Below are 17,640 nucleotides of genomic sequence, written 5' to 3' on the forward strand. Positions count from 1 at the left end.
AGCACAGTCAGAAGAAAGATACAAATGAACTCAAGGAACTGAAAGCGATGTTCCAATTCCAGAATGAATGTAGTAAATTCTCTTAGTGAAACCAAAATGAAGGAGAACCAAATGTAGGGCAGAGTGGATCCATAGATAAATAAACAGAAGGTGAAATCCATTCAACAAGCAACTGAGGCTTCACTCTATGCAACACTGAGGTAAGGTTTGAGATACCCATAATTAGCTGCACATCAGTTTGTATCACTGGTTCATCCAAACAAGCCTAGACAGACCTTGTTTTCTCTCCTTCCACCCATATATTTTCTTCTCCTTCATGAACTCAAATATTGCATCTTACATCCTGTATGCCTTCCTTTCAATATGTTAGATTGTACTCCAAAGAAGTGATTCATTACAATCATTTTTATTTACAGCCTCATCACTTCTGGTATCTGAGGAGATTTTCTGGTCGAGAAAGTGACGCATTTTCCACTCTTTCCCACTTTGTCTTGGCTACTTATCTCTAAAGATCAGCAACTACTAATCATAGCAGCTATGGATTTTGTTCGCACATCATTTCCTATAAAAGGAAATGCAGTATATTGCACGTGAGTCACCACAAAATGAACAGCTTTCATTATCTGCTGCTATTTCAAACTAAATTGACATTTACAGTGTGACAAAAGGCAAGGTGCTGCTTCAAATCCCCAACACACTCCCCCCTCCTTTTTTTACAATGTTTCAGTGTAATGCTTTGTCTTAACTATAGAGCCAGAAATTACTAATGAAGTATTTGTGACTGAAAAATGGAAGTCAAGGCTCTTGTATTTTTCAGAGAACATACAAAATTATTGCAAGACTGATTAGGATCTTCCTATTCTTACTTCATCATTCTTACCGGATGTTACCAGAATCCTCTTATCTGGCACCAGAGCCCTATAAAGAACAAGTGAGTCATATTTAAGCCTCATTGATTTCAATCAGACTTGCTTAACTAACTTCCTCTGGACCCCGCAATATTCACTTACTCATTGACTCCAAATTCACATGAGCCATTTACAGCACTTTTTAGCCTCTCTGTCATTGTTGGAGGAACATGTATGAAATACACAAGCACAATTCTAAATGTGCAGTTATCAATCTTCTGACAACGGCCAAACAGGAAGAACAATTAACTATTGGATTTCAATTTTTCCTTGCTTTACAATGCATATGTGATTGCAATCTGAAGGGCACCTATGAGCAGCACAAAAAGTCATCTACATGGAACTCAGCTGCTTGTAGCACATTAGTGGGCTCTTGCCATAATCCTCCCCTGACCCTGGAAAGATGATCCCTGGAGTTGCAGAACCCACATGGATGACAAAAAAGAAAAAGTAGATGGAATGCTGCAGGAAGAAGGAGGATCTGGCAAAATTGCCCCTCCTCCCTGTTCTGTCAGTGGAGATTCCTGCATTGTATCTGCAGTTAGAACATAAGAACATAAAAAACTCATGCTGGATCAGATCAAGGCCCATCATGGCCAGCAGTCTGTTCACACAGTGGCCAACCAGGTGCCTCTAGGAAACCCACAAACAAGACGACTGCAGCAGCATCCTGCCTCTGTTCCATAGCACCTAATATAATAGGCATGCTCTTCTGATACTAGAGAGAATAGGTTGGGGATGCCCCATTGTCCCAGCTCCACAGGGTCTGCACATCTGGGAAAAAATTTAGATGACCCACCTATATGGATGGGAATCAATTGTATAGGAGTGCTATCGATTCCATGAGAATGATTTGCAATTTAACATTATCCAAGTAAGTTGGTTCATTTAAACATTCTACCAGCCATGTAAGCCTCTGTAACTCCCCAGAACTAGTTGGCTTAGCCCAGCAGTGGCTGGAGTCAGTGAATGGACATTAACAGTAGAGGGAGAATCTGTTCACTGGTGAGCTGGATAAGATTTTCTGGGTTCGTGTCACATTATTCTTTATGGTAAATAGGTTTGCATTAAATAAATTCTGTTTGAAATTCATTTGTCTTGCAAGTTCTGTTCTGATTTAGCCCTACAGAACTCACACAGGCACAGGTTATACCTGCTAAAGGATCTCTAGCTCCCATGTGCTAGAAAGAATGTCTGAATGGCAGCTATGTGTGAGTGTTATGTGCCATCAAGTCACTTCCAACCCTATGAATTAATGACCTCCAAAATGTCCTATTGTTGACAGCCTTACTCAGATCTTGCTAACTGATGGCCATGGCTTCCTTTATTGAGTAAGTCCATCTCATGTTGGATCTTCCTCTTTTCTTGCTGCCTTCAACTTTTCCCAGCATTATTGTCTTTTCCAGTGAGTCTTCTCAAATGGCAGCTATACATAGGATGAAGCAAATATTTGTATGTTTGTTTGGCTTGTTTATGGTCCTCCTTTCTTACTGAAACTCAAGGCAGATTACAAAGGAAAGAAAGAGAAAAACATGGAATCATACAAGAGAAGACATCCAATGAATAATGCAAGAGGACCAGGAATTCAAAATTTCATAGACAATAAGAGCAACAATGAGAACAGCAAACTGCCTAAGGCAAGATATTGCTTGAGGAATTTAGAATGTGGGGTTACAAGGTATAATATAATGCAGAAAAAGCCAGAGGATGCCTACAATTTGTTGTATCATATTCTTTGACCAACTGAAAATGCCTAGTAGAGCAATTTTTATGGCGTATGTGTATGGATAATTGAAACTCATTTTAAGCTTTTAAATTATATTTATTTTGAGGTTTCTTTAATTAACCCTTTTGGCTATTTGATTTGTTTTCAGGTTAAGGTTCCCCCTCCCTTCTTTTTGATCCTTACCTAAACATACCCATACTCAACTTTCTTCTAACACAGAAATGAAGACAGCTTGCCCTATGCATCAAATATTTGTACAAGAAAGTTGGGGACTTGGAAGAACTTGGGGGTTCCATTCTGTCAGGCTGCTATCTCGGTTTCGTTATTGCCTCTGTCTCTGCGTTGTATTGTCTGCCCCCCAAGGTCGCATACCTAGGCCTGGGAACCCAGCTCCTGAGAAACTGTATTCAGCCTGTACGTGTAATCTCCCGCCTTCCCTGCCTTATAATATCTCCCAGCTAGTGAGCCTCTCATAGCTGTCATTTTATTCGTTTGCACTGTATGCCTAATTGACCAGTAAAAGCCATCTGTTTGGACTCTATATGACTTTGTGGTGATTTCTGGTTCTGTGGGCCAAGGGCTGACATTATGACAGCTATATCCTTCTCTTCACCATTCTACTAGCCAGGCTGGAGCCCAGGGGGGTTCGCCTGCCATTTGGATGGGAGCTGTGCAGCTCTCCAGGTGATCTACACCCTGGAGCCCTTCTCTGAGGATCCTACTCTGTTACAAGACTTAATCGCTGAACTTTTCCGGACGACCCGAGAGGTTTGCCGCTTGAGGGGACTGGTACAGGAACAGTGGCAATCTCTTAAAGGACGTCTCTGGATGTTAACGTCGGAGGATACTGATGCTCGTCTAGATCTTCAGGACTTGGATCAATTACTGGACGATGCCCGATTGGCGACTGAGGATTTACAAATATTAACTGGACTTTTGGATAATCTTATTTCTCGAGAAACTCTTTCTACCATGGCGGGAGCCCCGCCGGAGGGTTTTTCCCTGATCCCGGATGCAGCCAGCTGTCAGGCTGAGGCCAAACGAGTCGCTATTAGCACCGCTCTTCTCCTTGTGGAATGTACAAAGGACACCCCGGTAGCCACCTTGGCTCAAGTTTTGACCTCGACCTTCGGAGCCGAGGCACCCGCACTGGCGGTTCGAGTACAACCTCTGCTGGGCGGGGAACCCGACCCCATACTCTCACTCCTGGAGACAGAACTTTTGCCGCGCATTACGGCAGAGGCTGCCCTGAGACTTGAGAACGCCAAAGTTCTTGCGGATCAGCAAGCCGCCGAAGCGGCTAAGGTCGCAAGAGAGAGAGAGGCTGCGGAAGCAGCCAGGGCGGCGGCAGCAAGGATTAGGAATCAGGCGGACGTGGACACGCGCCCTAAAGGCAATGTACTAGGGCTATCAGGTCTGTCCTTTTCCTCGGCGTTTGTCCCGTCGCGCGCGACCCAACGCGCACGCCGTTTGGCTGACCGACGTCGAGACTCAGAAGAGTCTGAAGACGAGGATTTATATGGGGATAGCTCTCAATGGGCCACAAGCTTCCGGACCAGTAAGCCTCATCTTACTGGTGGCCCAAGTGAGGAGGCTCATCTCTTAAGAGCCCAGAATCGGGAGCTCTCCGACCGTGTTGATCAACTCCAGGAAGTAATGGAACGTATGCTTCAGGAGAACAGGCAATTACAACAAACCCTGATAGCTTTGAGACAGCCCGTTCCGATACCGGGTCAGGGGGTACCCGTACAGCCACCCGCTAATGTGCCTGCTCCACCCTTGCCTCCTGGAGCTCCTGTTGCTCCTCCGCCCGGACCACCCGTGCAACCACCCGCTAATGTGCCTGCTCCACCCTTGCCTCCTGGAGCTCCTGTTGTCCCTCCGCCCGGACCACCCATGCAACCGGGTCAACCTGCGCCCGGCCCTTGGAAGCAACTCAAATTGAGAACTACGTATGACGGATCTCTCGAGACTTTGCCTTGTTTCTTGCATCAAGTGGACAGTTATATGCGAGAACAGGGACAACTTTTCCCCACGGAAGACAGCCGGGTGCGTTACGTAGCTTCCCTTCTGACAGGTAAAGCGGCTGACTGGATGGTCCTCCAGTTTGACACCCGCTCTCGTGCTATTCGTTCCCTCAACAACTTCATGACTGCCCTGAGAAGGAGGTTTGAGGACCCCTTCCTGGGGGAAAGAGCCAAAACGGAACTCTTACAATTAAAACAAGGCTCTGCTACAGTTCGAGAATTTGCCGATGAATTTCAACGACTGGCAAGTAAAATTGTAGGTTGGCCCGAGACCACCCTGATCCATCATTTCAGGGAAGCCTTGCATCCTGACATTTTGAACTGGTCTTACATGCGAGGCGATCCCGATACCCTCGAAGACTGGATCCTATTAGCCGAGGAAGTGGAAAGCCGCCGACGCTTCATTTCTCTCGTCCGTCAAAAGCACAAGGAAAAAGGCACCCAAAAGCCTCAACCCAAGGCACCACTGCTCGTCCCACGAAATCCCCCACGTCCGCCCCAGGAACGTGAAGCCCGATTTCAGAGGGGTGCCTGTCTTACTTGCGGAGAAATGGGCCACTTTGCCCACGCCGCCAGGAAATATTTCGTCCCAGCACAACAACCCGCGCCCGAGGTCGTCCACCACGCAGAGGCACCGCGGCCACCCGCAGCGCAGCTCCGGGAAGACCCACACCCTCTGCACTCCATGCCGGGGACCCAGCCTCCCTGCCTACTACCAACGACCCCGCCGGGTCTCGGATTACAAGTGCCCCATTGGGGGACGATTTTCCCTCTTCGCATGAGGAAAATCCTTGGATTTCTCCAGCCTTAAACCTGGAATCTCCCCTCGACTTGTCAAAAAACGGCTCCGGTCTGTGGTGAATGGAGCGTCTCCACAGACCTCTCAGGATCTTCCTATCAAACCGAATGCTCCTACCAAAATTAAAGACGTGGACTCCACCGTCTACGTGGATGCAGTTTTACAGCAACTTAACGGTGGCCCACAAATCCCCGTCAAAGCACTAATTGACTCCGGTTGCTGTCGCACTCTCATAAGCGAAACCACTTTTGCTGCACTCAGAGCCGACTCTGAGCCTTTACCCGCCCCCGTCCAATTTGCCCAAATGGACGGAAGCCATTTCCAGGGGGGTCCAGTTGATCACCGCACCATAGGGGTGGCAATGGGAATTGGTTCCCACTGGGAACAAATAGACTTCACTATAGCCCCTATCCGATTTGAAGTGGTCTTGGGAATTAACTGGATTAAAGGACATAGTCCCAGTATTGATTGGGATACAAACACTATCTCCTTCGCTAGTCCCACCTGCGACCAGCATCGGCAAAACTTTGCTCTGCCATATCCGCCCGTTCCAGCATTAACCTCTACTGCCCCAGCACCACCGGCTCTACCCGCTGTATACCGAGACTTTGAAGATGTCTTCGACCTTAAGGAATGTGATGCCTTACCCCCCCACCGGGCCTCAGACTGTGCGATTGAAGTGGTAAAGGACTGCACATTAACCAAGAGTAAGATTTACCCTATGAGCGCTTCCGAGCGCACTGTCCTCCGGGACTTTTTGGACAAAAACCTCGCCAGAGGGTTCATTCGCCCTTCGAATGCCCCAAACTCGGCCCCCGCGTTTTTCGTCCGGAAAAAAGAGGGCGACCTTCGCCTGTGCATTGACTTCAGAAAGCTCAATGCGGTTACCCAGACCAATGCCTATCCTATCCCATTAATATCCGATATTTTGGGACAATTACAGGAAGGCCGTGTGTTCTCTAAATTAGACTTGGTGGAAGCTTACTACCGAGTCCGTATCCGCGAAGGGGATGAGCACCTCACTGCCTTCTCTAGCTGTTTCGGAATGTATGAATTCCTTGTGATGCCGTTCGGATTAAAAGGGGCTCCGGGGGTCTTCATGCAACTCATCAATGAAATCCTACATGACCTTCTATATCGTGGGGTGGTGGTCTACTTAGATGATATTCTCATTTATTCGAAAACTATGGACGAGCATGTGGCTCTGGTCAGGGAAGTTCTGCAACGCCTGCGTAACCATCAACTTTTCGCAAAACTAGCTAAGTGCGAATTTCACCAAAGCAAACTCACGTTTTTGGGATACATCATCTCCCACCAAGGTCTTCGCATGGACCCCGCCAAAGTCCAAGCCGTCCTCGATTGGACTCCCCCCACCAACCGGAAGCAAGTCCAGCAGTTTCTGGGATTTGCAAACTTCTATCGAGGATTCATCCCTAACTTCGCCCAGGTGGCTCTACCCATTACGGACCTACTGAAAACTAAGGGAAAAATAAGCTCGGCTGCCTTGCCCTCCGCGAAAATCCTATGGACTGAGCAATGCCAAGCCGCCTTTCTAGCCCTCAAACGCCTCTTCACTTCGGAGCCGGTGCTACAGCACCCAGACCCAAATCAAATGTTCATTGTGCAAGTCGATGCTTCCGATGTAGCCATGGGAGGGGCTCTCCTCCAGCAAGGACCGGATGGTCTTCTTCACCCTTGCGCTTACTTTTCAAAAAAATTTGCGCACGCTCAATTAAACTGGCCCATCTGGGAGAAAGAGGCCTCAGCAGTTCATCATGCACTGACTCTATGGCGACAATTCTTGGAGGGGTCTAAAGTCCCCTTTGAGGTTTGGACCGATCACAAAAATCTAGCTGCCCTCACGGGGTCCCATAAGCTATCGGCGAAACAACAACGGTGGGCGGAGTTCTTTGCGCAGTTCCGTTTCACCCTGAAGCACGTCCCTGGGAAACAGAACGTTCTTGCGGATGCCCTCTCCCGTTTACCACAATATCCGGTAAAACTCGAAAGACCCACCAACTCTCTGTTCACCCCTATGCAACGTGGGGCTCTACCTATGCTGGCTGTACAAACTCGATCCCAGCATCAACACACCTTACCCAACGTACAAGCTCCGCCAGCTCAACCGGCTGCCCAGCCGCCACCACAACAAACCGGAGTTCCCGCCCTTCCTACCCCTCCGACCGCCCAGCCGCCTGCAGTCTGCGCGCCGCCGCACGTAAGCACTAGCCCCATAACTGTTTCTAAGATCTCCATGGCCGACGGGGGGGCCCCCTCCAAAATCCCCATTTCCGAGTCCTTTTTAACTGTCCTTCGGGATCAGTGCCTTTTAGAACGTTCCGCTCATACCCTACCTCCTGGTGTTTTGGAACAAGGAGGATCCTGGTACAAGGACTCGAAATTATATGTCCCCAAGGCTCTCCGAAAGGACGTTTTACATTTAGCCCATGGAGCCAAAACAGCTGGGCACTTTGGGTTCCTGAAAACCCTTCACTTATTGCGCAGACAGTTCTGGTGGGGGGGAATGCGTTCCGACATTGACTCCTTCATCCGCAGCTGTCCCGTTTGTGCCGCTGCGAAACGATCGCAGGGCAAACCCCCGGGACTGCTACAACCTCTTGAAACGCCCAGCAAACCTTGGGAAGTGATTGCTATGGACTTCATGACTGATCTCCCTCTCAGTGGGGGTAAAACTGTATTGTGGGTTGTTACTGATTTGTTTTCTAAGCAAATACATTTGATTCCATGCGCAGGAATCCCCTCTGCTCAGAAACTGGCCCGCCTCTTCGTGACGCATATCTTTCGTTTACATTCGTTTCCGCGTAAGATAATTTGTGACCGCGGCAGTGGTTTCGTTTCTAAGTTTTGGAAAGCTTTCCTCAAGTTGGTGGGAGTGGAACAAGGGTTGTCTAGTGCATACCATCCTCAAACTGATGGTCAAACTGAACGTGTCAATGCTGTACTTGAATGTTATTTACGCTGTTATGTTAACTACCACCAGGATAACTGGGTAGAACTGTTACCTTTAGCAGAATATGCCTACAATAATGCCATGCATCAATCCACAGGTTTTAGCCCATTTTTTGCTGTGTATGGACAAGATTTCAGTCCCATCGCTCCTACTGATGATATAGAGGGGGAGGGGAACCCCGACATTGCCTCCTGGGCACACGCCCTCCGTACCACTTGGCCCTGGCTCGTTAGCAACCTCGACCGAGCCAAACGTAAATACAAAGCACAAGCTGACAAACATCGCTCCCCCGGGGGTGATCTGCAAGTGGGTACTTTGGTTTACCTTTCCACCAAGAATCTCCGTTCCACCCAACCGTGCCATAAGCTCAGTGCCAAATACATTGGCCCTTTCCCCATCACCCGGGTCATAAACCCTGTCACGGTGGAACTGGCTCTCCCCAAGTCCTTGAGGCGTGTGCATCCTGTTTTCCACATTAGCCTCCTCAAACCCCATGTTGCTTCTCCACGATGGCATCCGGACCCACCTCCTGCGCAACCCATCATGGTGGGGGGGGAGGAACACTTCGAAGTCTCCAAGATCCTTGACTCCCGTGTTCACCATGGCAACCTGCAATATTTGGTCCGTTGGAAACATTTCCCCCCTGCCTATGACGAATGGGTACGTGCACGGGATGTCTCCGCCCCCGACCTCGTCGACGCCTTTCACATTGCTTACCCAGATCGGCCAGCCCCCTTGCGAACTGGGAGGGGGCCTTGAGGGGAGCAGAATGTCAGGCTGCTATCTCGGTTTCGTTATTGCCTCTGTCTCTGCGTTGTATTGTCTGCCCCCCAAGGTCGCATACCTAGGCCTGGGAACCCAGCTCCTGAGAAACTGTATTCAGCCTGTACGTGTAATCTCCCGCCTTCCCTGCCTTATAATATCTCCCAGCTAGTGAGCCTCTCATAGCTGTCATTTTATTCGTTTGCACTGTATGCCTAATTGACCAGTAAAAGCCATCTGTTTGGACTCTATATGACTTTGTGGTGATTTCTGGTTCTGTGGGCCAAGGGCTGACACATTCCTATAATTAAGGAATTATAATCTTTAATTATAATTAAAAATACACAAATCTCCATAGGAAAAAATGGGTAAAATCTTGAAAGTGTAGCCCTTACCCATGTGGCTATTAGCACATTGATCCCATGGCCCCAGAAAAATACTTTCCTGGGATTGGAAAGGGACTGCTAGCAGAGGAGGGTTTCAGCAAAGATCTGCCAGCACCTTCTACTAAAGATCGTTGGATTCAATCCCTACATTTGATTTTTATACCTTTGAAAGAGCTAATCTGGTGGTATATAGCTGTGGACAGGCTTCTTCTACATGTCTAAATGCAACCATGCTTAGAATAGGGGCCATACAGCATTTCATATATTGTAAGGAAAGGAACATCTGTCCAGTTGAGACTTCTGTTGCAAAGTTGCTTTCTAATTAGCTTATGCCGCTAAGGAGCAACATAAAGGAAGTTTTCACATGGCAGTGCTGACAAACCTTAGACTGCAGTCTTACTTCTGGGAGTGGAGGCTGCTGTGACTTCTTTAAGTAAGAAGGATTTAGAGAAAGGATGTTGCATATAGATAGCGTAAATTCTGCTCCCTGTTCTATTTTTACTAATGCAAATGACGTGTTATCTCTCACCCTTCATGATTACAAATCACCGTGGCTATTGTTGTTAAATCTCGGGTAGCTTCATTCAACTCTTCTTCAATGAAGTCCATTTCTGAGTCTCTTTATGAGATGTACTTTTTTAATTGGAAAGCACTCCCCAATGCAGAATGAACAATAGCTCTTCCTGTGGTCACTGGTGTCTGTAGTTGCTCTTGACACTGATAAAAGCATTATTCTCAGGTCTCTGAAAGAAAGACTTGAATACACAGTCTGATTTGTCGCTGGGCCCTTTTTCTAAATCTGCTTTTTCTTCTCTTTGATTAAACATGCATTCCTAAACAGTTACACTGTGTGATTATGATTAGGATTGCACCTTAATCGACTTGTTTGCAGTGGAAAGTGCTGGCAAGTCACAGCTGACTTCTGTCAACCCGAAGAATTTTCAAGGCAAGAGATCAGCAGGCATGGTTTGCCATTGCCTGCCTCTGCATTGCAACCCTGGACTTTCTGGAAGGTCTCCTATCTAAGTACTAACTAGGGACAATCCTGCTTAGGTTCCGAGATCCGATAAGATCAGGCTAGCCTGGGCCATCCATTTCAGGGCCTCCATAGAATAGCTGTTACATAAGACACAGAAAAAATATTTGTTTTCACTTTTGAAAGTATATTTAGTCTGTTCTCTCCAGGCTTATTTTATAGTTAAAAGGACTATATTCTTGAACCAACGGTCTCCCTCGTCCACATTTCTCACAACACCATTAAGAACAGCATCCCTTTGAGATGTAAAATATTAGGAGAATGAACAGTTTAATTACATCTAGTGAAATTTTCTACAAAGCAAATTAACCTTGGTTAAATAAATGCTTGCTAGATTATTGTAAGCATTATTTTGTATTGAAGACCAGAAAATGTATGTGCTATTCATATGTTCGGATGATATTTTCGCTCCGTTTTTTTTTTATCCTTGTGATTGTGAGAAGAGTTGGTTTTTATATGCCGACTTTCTCTACCACTTAAGGAAGAATCAAACCAGCTTACAATCATCTTCCCTTCCCCTCCCCACAACAGACACCCTGTGAGGTAGGTGCTGCTGAGAGAGCTCTAAGAGAGCTGTGACTAGCCCAAGGTCACCCAGCTGGCTTCATGTGTAGGAGTGGGGAAACAAATCCAGTTCCAGATTAGCCTCAGCCGCTCATGTGGAGGAGTGGGGAATCAAACCCGGTTCTCCAGATCAGAGTCCACCGCTCCAAACCACTGCTTTTAACCACTGCACCACGCTGGCTCATAGAAATTTAGTTCACAAGATTTGACAATGATTATGTGTCTTTTTTTCTGAAGCATGAAAGAGAAAAACAGTGCAATCCTCAGCAGGGTTGTAGCCTTCTAAGCCCTTTGACCTCAGTGGACTTTAAAAGCTGTAATTCTGCTTAGGATTGCTCTGAAATATGTCTTCAATTTTCTGACATAGTTCCAGTCCAGTAACTCAACAAGCCGCAACTTGTGAACCGGAGATACGTTAGTGGTACAGCTGTCCACTGGGAAGAGCTTTTTAAAGATTGTTGCCATGACTATGCAACAGGTACCAAGTGGCAATTCTTAATTAGGACCTGGAAATATCTTGTTCTAGCAAATGGTTTTTTCAGTTTAGCATCATAATCAGTATGCACTGCCTGATTATTTCATTTTCACAAAATAGTTTAAATAGCTTCATCAATCAATACAGATTATATGATTTTCCCAGATAACATACATCCGACAAAATCCCTAAATTGACTGTTTTGGGGCTTAAAATAGTGAAATACTGAGCTCTTTCACTTAGGTGAAAAATATCTTGCAGAACTCAGTGCTCAGTGAGATTGTACAGGAATCATCTGGGATTTCTCATATTGCTCTATCAGGAATTGCTCTTTTCTCCAGTCTATCTCCAAGAGATTTCCTTCTGCTATTGGAACACTAATAATTTGACTGAATTGACTGAGGTCTAGCATTTCCTATCTATAAATAATGTGTTGTCACCCTTGTTTATTGCATGGGTAGAATGAATGTGCCTTTTTGCAAGGACCCCCTATCTCATACTATGAGCCTCTGCCCTTCAGTAATATGGCCTCAAACAGATGTACAAATGGGGTGCACAAGTAAAGTCTATCTTTCATGACTCCACTCATGAAAACTTATGTATAATTTAATATTTGTTGGGAAATATTGCTAACTAAGATCTCAGTTTTGAGGTCCTGTTTTTGAGGATTAAAGAATATATTTTTATTTGATTCAGGCAGTGGCTTCAAAATTCAGTTTGCTGGGGGTAAAGGGAAAATGACTGGGGAAGGCACTGACAAACTACCCCGCAAACAAAGTCTGCCTAGTAAACGTCGGGACGTGACGTCACCCCATGGGTCAGGAATGACCCGGTGCTTGCACAGAGGACCTTTACCTTTACCAAAAGAAAGGAATAGTAGAATATACCCACTCAAAAACAAGAAATAATATAAGAGAGGAAAAACAGCAATGGCAAATGTGGAGAACATCTATTCCCCCCCTCAACACATCCAGCAAAATCAATAAAACAGAAATAGAGCCATAGGCAAGTGTGCAGGATAGAGGGTTGCCAGCTCCGGGTTGGGAAATACCTGGAGATTTTGGGAGCGGAGCCTGAGGAGGGCGGGGTTCGGAGAGGGAAGGGACTTCAATGCCATAAAGTCCAATTACCAAAGTGGCCATTTTCTCCAGGTGAACTGATCTCTATCAGCTGGAGATCAGTTGTAATAGCAGGAGATCCCCAGCTACCACCTGGAGGTTATTTAATTATCACAAAATTCCACTAATGGAGGTTGGCAACCCTCACAGGATAACAGAGTCAGATGAGCAAGCCTCAGTCAGAGGGAAAAAACAAATACATGGTGAAAGAAATGACATGTAACACAGTAACTTTATCATCAGCTGAACAAACAAAGCAGCAGAAAATTCAGTGAAGTGCAGAAAAAGAAAACTGAATAGAAAAGGCATTAGAGAAGCACCACCTAGTGGCTTCAAAAGGTAAGCCAAAACATTAAAAAGCTGACTCCGTCAAATAAATACAAAACAGCCTGATGGAATGGCAAATACCACAAAAAACAGTAACAGAACCCAATGAGTTGGGTACTCTTTCCATTGTCTCAATGGGTTGGGGCTGCCTTGTGCAAGAGTGAGAAGCAAGAGAAGCAACAGTGAGAAGCAAGAAGCACATCACTCTCAGGCTCTGGAATGCTCACAACTCTTTCCTCGTCACCTTTACCCATTTAGGGTTGTAGAGGGGATGGAGCTGCTCGCCTCACACAAAACGTGTTAGGCTTCAGGTACCAGGTTAAGAAACCTTTACTAATTTCACCACCACCACAATTTGTTGGTATATGATCACACTTTCTTGATCCTAGTGTTGTTCTAAAGATTTTAATGCACCTGTAGGTTGTTGTTTTTAATTGACTCAATAAAGGAAGCCACAGCCCTCGATTTGCAAGACCTGAGCAAGGCTGTCAAAGATAGGATATTTTGGAGGACGTTGATTCATAGGGTTGCCATGAGTTGGAGGCGACTTGACGGCACTTAACACACAGGTTTTTTTTAGATCCTTTTGCTCAGTTTTTATGACATGAATGAATTTCTTCAAATTTGCAGCTGCTTAAATTGTTTTATATTTTTTTAACACCATGATTCTTTTTAACTTTCTTATGGATGTGTGTTTTAATTGATTTTGGTATAAGCGGCCTCTGTATTGGTATATAAACTGATTCTCCAGTGCTGACTCCTCAAAAGCAAACTAGGCTAGTCTGGAACTTCCTGCTACTCAGGGTCTGGAGGAAGCATTAAACAATATGTTGCGTCAAGCCTTTTGTGCCCAAATTCACTTGGGTTAAATGTCTGAAGGGGTGTAAATTGCAGCTTTCCCACAATGGCAGCATTTAACTCCCACCAAACTTGCATGACGCACCACAGTCAGCCTCCTCATATGCAAATTGTGCCCTCCTAACATAAAAGTGATCATTGTCACCTGCTAAAAGGAACCTGGGGAAGAACTGACACCATCAGCATACGTCTCTGTGTTGATGACAGGGCACCCTGACTCTGGCCTTTTATGCATGGGTTGTTTCCGCTGGACATGCTGCTCTCTTGATACACAGTATTTACAATTAAATTCTCAAATCACTCTGCACAGGAGCTTTCCTCCGCAAATAAATTCCCAGAATAATTGGGATGAAATTTCTGCATCACCAGAAAAAATGTGGAGTATCTGAAGTAATGGAAGAGTGATCACTGTTGTAGTCATGGCTTGCCAACTCTTTTTTTTACGCATGCTCTCTAGTGATAGATCACTGGTGAAAAAAGGCACTCATGCAGTGTTTATTTCCCTCTTCCACCCCCAACTACGGAACATAATGAACTGCTTTTGTGTGGCCTTGAATAATACCAAACAAATATTGTAATAAATAGCCACTTTCTCCCCTCTGTTCCGACTCGAGGCAGCGGTGAATGGAATGCTGCAGTTGGGTTGAGTGCAGCTGGGGTGCTGCTCCAAGTGAGGGGAGGTGGAGCCTCTCCCTCTCAAAGAGAGGCACCTTCCCCTTCGGCCTTGCCTGCCTCCTTCCCTTTCCAGGCCGACCCTCTGTTCTCTCCCCACCCAACCAAGCTGCGAGGCTTGGCTGGCTGTGCTCTGCCTGCCCAAGTGCTTGCGAACATGTCCTTGACTCAGGCAAGGATCAGTGCACCTGTCTCCTTGCAAGCTTGGGCGGAGAATCCCCTGCATCCCCCAACTGGTTGTGTGTGTGTGTTCGTCCCTAACTGTCTCCCTTTCTGCTCTCTTTCTTCCCTTCATCAGTTCCATTCTGCGCTCACTTTACCAAAAGCCCCCACCGAAGGTTGTAAGAGCATCTCCAAGAACACTCGTGTGGTCATTTGTAGTACTTCAGCATTCTATCACCAATCTTGTGTTCGCAAACAAAAAAAGGAAAATTGGGCAGGGGGCGCATGAAGAGGACAAGTTCAATAGAGAATGGAGGAAGAAGCAGCCTCACACACACAAAATGGCTTCGAGGGGAGGGGTTGGAGGAAGGGGAAAGGCAAGTCGGAGGGAGAAGTGAGAATGCGGGCATGGGGAGACAAACCCAAATTAAAACTATGCACAAGAGTTGCAATCAATTTGGGCTCAATGCAGACATTAACCTCGGGGTAAAATAGCATCCAGAAAACACGGGGAAAACTCGGGGAGAGAGCAAAGTGACTTCTGAAGGTTGGAGAAAATGTGCATAATGAAAACGAAGCCCCGAAGTAGATGGGGTGTATGTGTGAATGCAATGGAAACAATCCATACATAAAAGGCCTCTCTTTTCTAAACCAAAGTGTTCTCTAAGCTCTTTATAGTCATCTCCTCTTGTACATGGTACTTAGTTCCAGTAATTTCCATGTATAAATACTACCAACCATAACCAAGTTCCTTCCGCTGCTACATTAACAGGCAAGGCCTAAATGAGGAAGCTGCACTGTGGAAGCTGTCCATTTTGTACATTCCTGGGTAAGAAAGAGAACTGTAATACTGTAAATGATACTGTGAAAAACAAGCATGGTGAAACCTTTTGGGAGGATCTCGGATCTAAAAGGTGGCATGACTATATGAGAGGCCCTTTCATTTCATTTTGTCCTCTGTTGTCCCAATACTAATCTTCAAAGTTTCCACAGATACCACGGGCTGACCCTAAAACATGTACAATTCCTATGCAGAACAGCTAGATTTGAGTTCAGTAGCACCTTAGAGTCTAACAAGATTTGTGGGGTATGAGCTTTTGAGAGTCAAAGCCCAAAAATCTTGTTGGTATCTAATGTGCTTCTGGACTCTAGCTGTTCTACTGCAGACCAACATGGCTACCCTGTGAAATGAAATTCCTATGCAGAATTCCTCTAGTCTAAGATCTTAGATTAGAATAAACTCTGTACAGGGTTGCACTGTGATTCTGTGTAAATACAACTCTGGATCCTTGCATCCCTGTACACCTGAATAAAACCGTGGAGGGAAAAATAGAGTGTGTAGGGTTGCCAGGTCCCTCTTTGCCATAGGCGGGAGGTTTTGGGATGGAGTCTGAGGAGGGCGGGGTTTGGGGAGGGGAGGGACTTCAATGCCATAGAGTCCAATTGCCAAAGCAGCCATTTTCTCCAGGTGAGCTGATCTCTGTCGGCTGGAGATCAGTTGTAATAGCAGGAGATCTTCTGGTAATACCTGGAGGTTGGCAACCTTACGAGTGTGTGCATTTGAACAGTTCCCGTGGAATCAAAAAGCATCCAGGGTTGAAATTAGGTAAGTGTTTGAATGTATGAATGTGCAATCTTAAAGGCATTTTCCTAGGAGTAAGGCCCACCGAATAATATCAAACTTACTTATGAATAGACTCATTTAGGATTGCTTCCTGCGCATCTCTGCACAAAATAAGTGTATGATATTTTTTTTAATTATAAAAACCCTCCAGTAATAAAGCAGATGGGATCTGGATACTGGCTGGAATGAGGGATGTTGCATTTGTTCAGACTAATCACAAGGATATTAGTATGGGACATCTTTAACCAGCAAACAACATTCACACAGAGAAATCAGGATTTGGAAGAAGCTGAGGCATGTCCAAGAGAGTAAGCAAGGAAGGAGGTTTTCTGGACCATAGTATATCTGCCCCTTGAAGGAAAGCAAGCGTAGAACTAGCAGACAGTCTTATGATTGATGCTTGGAGATAATCTCTGAACTCCCTTCAAATTTGGGGAGGACCAAGTCCAAGGCTGATGAAGAAGGGCAGTTGAAGCCTCTTCTTATTCAGGCAGGGGAAGATATGTTTGTTGCAAATCACAATGCCTGAATGATTCATTGATTAAGGAACACGTTGGAAATAGACATGACAGTGAGTGACGCTGTGCATTTTTAATACTATTGTGTATTTATGACATACTTTCATTAGATAAGCAGTAAATGTATTCCTAGAATATTTAAAAATTAACCATTTGTTGCCCATCCTGCAGTATGTCAGTTTTCTAAACACAGGCTCCTGCTGAGAGCCTATGCACAAGCCTATCATATATTGTAAGCAGCCATGGGGAAAGGCAGGATGTAAATATTTTAATAATGAATTATCAGTGGCATCAAGAAGAAATATCAGCAGATTCAGAATAAAATGATCACCAATTATGTTAAGTCTATGTGAGACTACACTAATAAATGTAGCCACTGGATCTCTCCTTCTGTACTCCAGTCTTGGCAGCAGAGGGCAATTCATACAATTGCTTTGGTCATAGTAGGTTTATTATCATTGCTGCTGCTGCTGTTGTTGTCATCTCAGATTATATTTTGACTGCATTTATAATAGCTATGCATGTTGCCGCAAGCTCAAATTGTTATTGAATACAACCATCTTCTGGAAGATTTGTGGTGGCATGCTCAACTGCAGTCTGAAGTACATGAGGGAATCTTCACACAGTTCATTCATCACAGGGAAAAGTGTAGACAAAATATAATCCAGAGCAAACTAAAGTTTGTCTCTTTATGCAAGGTAGCTGTG

This window comes from Euleptes europaea, chromosome 4 (genome assembly GCF_029931775.1).
Source record: "Euleptes europaea isolate rEulEur1 chromosome 4, rEulEur1.hap1, whole genome shotgun sequence".
Taxonomy (NCBI): Eukaryota; Metazoa; Chordata; class Lepidosauria; order Squamata; family Sphaerodactylidae; genus Euleptes; species Euleptes europaea.